At 31.3% G+C, this 6,000-nt stretch overlaps 1 protein-coding gene across 3 annotated transcripts in view; it reads right to left on the bottom strand.

The window, feature by feature from the left end:
* LOC117117839 (metabotropic glutamate receptor 4-like) overlaps window positions 1-6,000 on the bottom strand; it is a 41,366-nt gene that overhangs the window by 28,227 nt on the left and 7,139 nt on the right. The window contains exon 1 of one of the 3 annotated variants that reach the window (XM_033262316.1): window positions 2,020-2,127. The exons of the other annotated variants lie outside the window; for them this stretch is intronic. The gene's annotated coding sequence lies outside the window, so the exon portion shown is untranslated. Of the gene's footprint in view, window positions 1-2,019; window positions 2,128-6,000 lie in introns of those variants that run through there. 3 annotated transcript variants of the gene reach the window in all.

Genomic DNA, 6,000 nt, shown 5'->3' with positions numbered 1-6,000 from the left:
CACCGAAATTCTGTTTGGGTGCAACCCACTTCAATACATACAGATACAAAAATATTTACAAACATCGAAAATATAACAAGAATAGCAAAAACGTAACTAATAAAAATGAAAAAAAAAACCAAACATATGGCCTATGTATATATATAAATGCAGTTTAAAGAGACAAGTAATAAACATTAATTTAAACATTTCAGTTATAGTATCTTATGGCAAAAGGTATGAATGAGTTGAGAAATTGTAAGGTACAGCATTTAGCAGACATAATCTCTTTCATAGCCATTTAATTTCATTAAAGATTGGGTGGTTTCTATCTTTTAATATTGCGATGGTTTCTTTTCAGAATAATCTCGCAAATTTATACAGAAGGCCTTAATATTAATCACTCTGCATGCAAACCTTTTATCAAAATTCATCTTCTTAAATGATATTGGCTATGTTCACACACGGCTGCTAACGGTTAGCAATATCCGGATCCTGCTAACCGTTAGCTGCCGTGCGCTCAACGCGCTCAACTTGCTAACCGATAGCGCTTGCTAACCGTTAGCAGTATCCAGCTACTGCTAACGGTTAGCGCTAACCGATCGGGCGTTCTCATGCAGGTGTTAACGGTTAGCGCTAACGGTTAGCTCCCTATCCGGATACTAGGGCTCTCGTGAGAACCATGCTAATAGCTCGCTAGTATTGATGGTCAACTAAATCTTCCCTACTACAGAAGATAATTCCTGCCTATATGGAATACTTTGCCTGTGGTAGTTCTAAATGGTAAAACACGTACATTTTCAAGAATCAAAAAAACTCCTATTTAATTGCGTAAAACCCAGGCTTTTAGTTGCTATGGTATTTATATAGCAGGAAGGTACAATGTCTCTGCTTTTTCTTGCAACTGCATTAATTTATTCTTCCACACATTATGTTGATGCACCTTGAGATTGTTTAATGGCCAGTGGTACGATTTTTTTTGTTACCCAATTTCACATGAGATTGGTGGACAGACTGCGTGTTGGTTCGTCTTTGTAAATAAAAGAAACTAAATAAGAATCTGAATAGCATTTATTCAGCACTGTCAATACATTCGCCATATGTTATGTGATTTGTTCAGAGGGATCGTATTATGTGCAAGTGTGAGTGAGTTTACTATATAGTAACTCCAACAACAATTATGCAATATAACATTATAGGCATACAACTACTTTATAATGTGAATGGTAATAGGCATTTTCAAAAAAAAAATTAAAATAAAAAAAATAGAAAACAGCTTATAAAAACAGTAAAAATAGTGAAAGCGTTGCTGAAGTACAGAATTGGCTGGGACTACAATTACAATTACAGTCATTCGGAATTAACTTCCCTTTTTTTCAATTCAAAACGTACGCTCATTTCAAATATTTAAAAGGTAAGTAATAACAAGTACTTACTTAAACCATGAAAGACAAAAAAAAAATATTAAATTAAAAGTTAAAGTAAATTTAATTCACATTATAATATACTTTGTGCACATGACTAAAGTGGTCAATTGAAAAAAAAAGAGTATATCAAGTTTCAAACTTACCAACGCCCGTCTTCCTTAATAATGATTTTTATTTCCTCCTCAAAAACATGAATATAAACATAAACATCTTCACACACAATATATTAAAAGGCACAGAGGAGGGATAAAATAATGCATAATTACCATTTCGTTTTTGTCTACCAAATTTTCAAAGCGAAACCAACCAAAAAAGAATCAACTTGCGAATTAAATCCAATTTATCGAAGGAAATTCAAATTAAAATCTTCGTTTTAGTAAGAAAGTGCCAACGGTTTTAAGGATAACTTTCGAATGACAATTGAAAGAGAGTTTATAAGATGGTGTACAGTTGAAAGGAAAGACGGTAAGCTACCAGAACATGAAGATAAAATAATTGGTAGCCTAGGCGTATTTCCTCATTCCATTTCTTTAAAACATATGCATATATCCTGCCTGTAGTAGAAAGTTTCTTTTTTGATGATCATTTGAAAGTAAGAATTGTGCTAACTTACAGAAGAGACATGACGCTTCTCCTGCATCCATCAGGTCTTATAGTCATAAGTACTAATATGACGGTCATGGGCTATCCGAACTTTGGTTCTGATGAACGAACGATGGCCGGTCACCTTCAAAATATTATCATATGTGTGGCAGTTTATACACTTTGGTCTCGGTTCACGTTGTTAGGATGTAACCTTATATTTATTGCTTTATTTATTACTTCTTAAGTTTCATTCGGTTGCATTGGTTAGAATATAGGGAAATCCTAAGTGGTCATACTGTAGGTTGTACTGTTCACATTAATGATTCATCGTAACCAACATCGGATAGCCCGCAATCGTCATCTTTTGCTGGAAGCAGACGAAACGTCATTTAGATAATCAGAAAAGAACTTTATACTAACTTGTTATCGGATCCAGTGGCGGATTCAAGGGGAGGGGGAGCCGGCCCGGGCACCCTTACATTTTTCAAATTTATTTTAAAAAATCTAGAAAAAAGGGAAAATTATAATTAAATTAAAGGTTTAATAGTCCCATTTTTAGCCATTTGAGGTGCCATAATCATAAATGTTCTTACCTCAATCCCAACCATGCAAGGGGTGAGGTTTTCTAGTCCCTCCGTCTCTGAAAGTTCCCCCCGCCCTCTGGAATTCCAGGTTCCGCCACTGGAATCTATCACTACATCAACAGATCTAACTTTTCTAGAATTATTCGCAATAGGTAAACAAATGTATTTATTTTTACAGTAAAATGAATATGGTATTGATTTAAATTGTAAAATAAAAAAAGAATTTTCTACCTTTATTACGAACAATATTGGACAGTAGAGTTTCCAAAATCACATGCATGTTTATGAAAGCCTAAGCCGATAGGGATTTTTGTAACGATAACGATCGTTAATGCGTGTGTTGTAACATCAGCAGATTTAAACCGTTAGGACATGTCTTTGTACTCCCTCCTTCAAATGTGTTGTTAAGCTTTTTGTTACACGTACATGATGTAGGCTACAAATGTGAAGAGAGTAGACTGTTACCTGACATTTATTTATTTATTTTATTTATTTATTTATTTATTTATTTATTTGTGACACTTCACCGTCGTATCGGTGGCACTCACAGTCATTGGTGCGGTCTTACAAAATACAAGAAAGAATCCTAACATTAACAATCAATACTTAACTACTAAAAAGCACCAAAACTCGAATGCAACAGTTTTAACAAAATAAGCCAAAGGAAATCAAAAGGAAAAGAAATATACTGCATGCATATGAATATATTAATGCTACTATCAACTTTTCGCTCTTCTACATGTTTACGCAGTTTGAGACAACTACCCTTACTTCTACATCTATTTATTTATTTATTTATTTATTTATTTATTTATTTATTTATTTATTTATTTATTTATTTATTTATTTATTTATTTATTTATTTATTTATTTATTTATTTATTTATTTATTTATTTATTTATTTATTTATTTATTTATTTATTTATTTATTTATTTATTTATTTATTTATTTATTTATTTATTTATTTATTTATTTATTTATTTATTTATTTATTTATTTATTTATTTATTTATTTATTTATTTATTTATTTATTTATTTATTTATTTATTTATTTATTTATTTATTTATTTATTTATTTATTTATTTATTTATTTATTTATTTATTTATTTATTTATTTATTTATTTATTTATTTATTTATTTATTTATTTATTTATTTATTTATTTATTTATTTATTTATTTATTTATTTATTTATTTATTTATTTATTTATTTATTTATTTATTTATTTATTTATTTATTTATTTATTTATTTATTTATTTATTTATTTATTTATTTATTTATTTATTTATTTATTTATTTATTTATTTATTTATTTATTTATTTATTTATTTATTTATTTATTTATTTATTTATTTATTTATTTATTTATTTATTTATTTATTTATTTATTTATTTATTTATTTATTTATTTATTTATTTATTTATTTATTTATTTATTTATTTATTTATTTATTTATTTATTTATTTATTTATTTATTTATTTATTTATTTATTTATTTATTTATTTATTTATTTATTTATTTATTTATTTATTTATTTATTTATTTATTTATTTATTTATTTATTTATTTATTTATTTATTTATTTATTTATTTATTTATTTATTTATTTATTTATTTATTTATCTATTTATTTATTTATTTATTTATTTATTTGTGACACTTCACCTTCGTATCAATAAAGAATACTAAAAAGCACCAAAACTCCAATGCAACAGTTTTAACAAAATAAGCCAAAGGAAATCAAAAGGAAAAAAAATATATACTGCATGCATATGAATATATTAATGCTACTATCAACTTTTCGCTCTTCTACATGTTTACGCAGTTTGAGACAACTACCGGTACTTCTAAATCCAATCTTACTGTTTCGGCCATGACATTCGGCGATAGAGCTTATTTAGTTGCAGCTTCTAGACTTAGGAATGACTTTCCGTAATCTGTTCGTGAATCTCCTTCAGTCGAAATTATCAAAATGAGACTTCCAAGTCACATTCAGCTCCACTTAATGTTTTCTTTCTGTATTTTTTTTTAATCTGTTTTTTTGTTTTCTTCTGTTTTCTCTTTTCAATTATCTGCTGCTCCTCTATGTATACCATTTTCTCCCTTTGTACTTCTTCCCGAGTAGTCCCTCAAATCGGCGCATTGAGATATAATGCGCCGATTAAGTATAAAGATTGGATTGGATTCGAGTGGGGTGTTTTTTTTTAATGTTGTCGTATATACGTAATCTGAGGAAGTTGGAAAATGTGAAATGTGTTTTCCGTCGGCCGACGCAAATTTACGGAGAACGCTACGTGACGAGGAGCTTGCAACAGATCGTTTTTTGATGACGATTTTCTCAGACTGCCACCGCCAAACAGAAGGCGGCATCGTGTAGCTGAACTTAAGCTTGGTTTCTATAGAATCGCTCACCCTACCGGTGACAGTCGCCGACAGTCGTCGGCGGGAACGTTGAACCTGGTTTAACTTTACCGATTGCGTTGCAGACGAATCAGGGTGCATTGCAAGTTGCACTGACGCAACCGGGAAGGCACCCCGATTAGTCTGCAACGCAATCGGCACAGTTGAACCAGGTTCAACCTTCTCGACATCTGTCTGCGACTGTCGTCGATAGGGTGAGTGATTCAATTGAAACCGAGCTTTACAGAAAGTGCAGATGGAATCTCCGACACAGTGTGTGGATGCCGGCGTTAAAGCCAACTCAGAGAATTCATAAGACCAGGGAGATGTACGTACGACGCATCCCGACGGGATATATCGTCGGGGACAATATTTAGGTTGTCGTGAGAATATAAAACATGTTTAATATTTTTTCGGCGCGACAGCAAATCGTGTTGGGTTGCGCAGGCCCGTAGTGTGACTTAATTTGTGGGCGGTTCGTTTCGGTAGAAAGTGGACCCTTTGGAAACAATTAATATTGTTAACTGGGAAATGCCGACTTGAAATACTTCTGGCTTGATGATCTCCGATACTTTGGAGAACATTGTAAATATATCTACTATCGTTTTAAATGCGGACCTTCTCCAGTTTTTGGGCGGTTCGTCGTAACCTCTTAATCCCTCCCCCAAGCTACGGGCCAGGGTTCCGTCGTACGACGCTGTATGAGTAGGCATTTAGTCCCTCTATGTCAACCTTGCACATACTCAACTTCTTTAACCAGAGAGCCCCATTGGTTGCCGTAAATAGAATTGTGTATCAATACCTTTATTGATGTTTACAAAATGTGATGATTCCAGCACAATATGTATCTGGGTTTCTTGAAACACAGACTTGATGTGGCTGAACGATGTATTCCAGCACGATACTTCAAAAATTGTCATTTCCATTACATTATATTTCACCACGTCATAAGAAATTGAAGTATTGATTTTTTTTTCGTTCTGCTGCATAGACTCTGAAATTATCTCCCAAATGAGA

Source organism: Anneissia japonica, unplaced genomic scaffold (assembly GCF_011630105.1).
Source record: "Anneissia japonica isolate Jap-2015-1 unplaced genomic scaffold, ASM1163010v1 scaffold288248_len282104_cov177, whole genome shotgun sequence".
Lineage (NCBI taxonomy): Eukaryota > Metazoa > Echinodermata > Crinoidea > Comatulida > Comatulidae > Anneissia > Anneissia japonica.
Note: the sequence above shows the minus strand (reverse complement) of the source record. Positions and strands in the feature narration are given on the sequence as shown.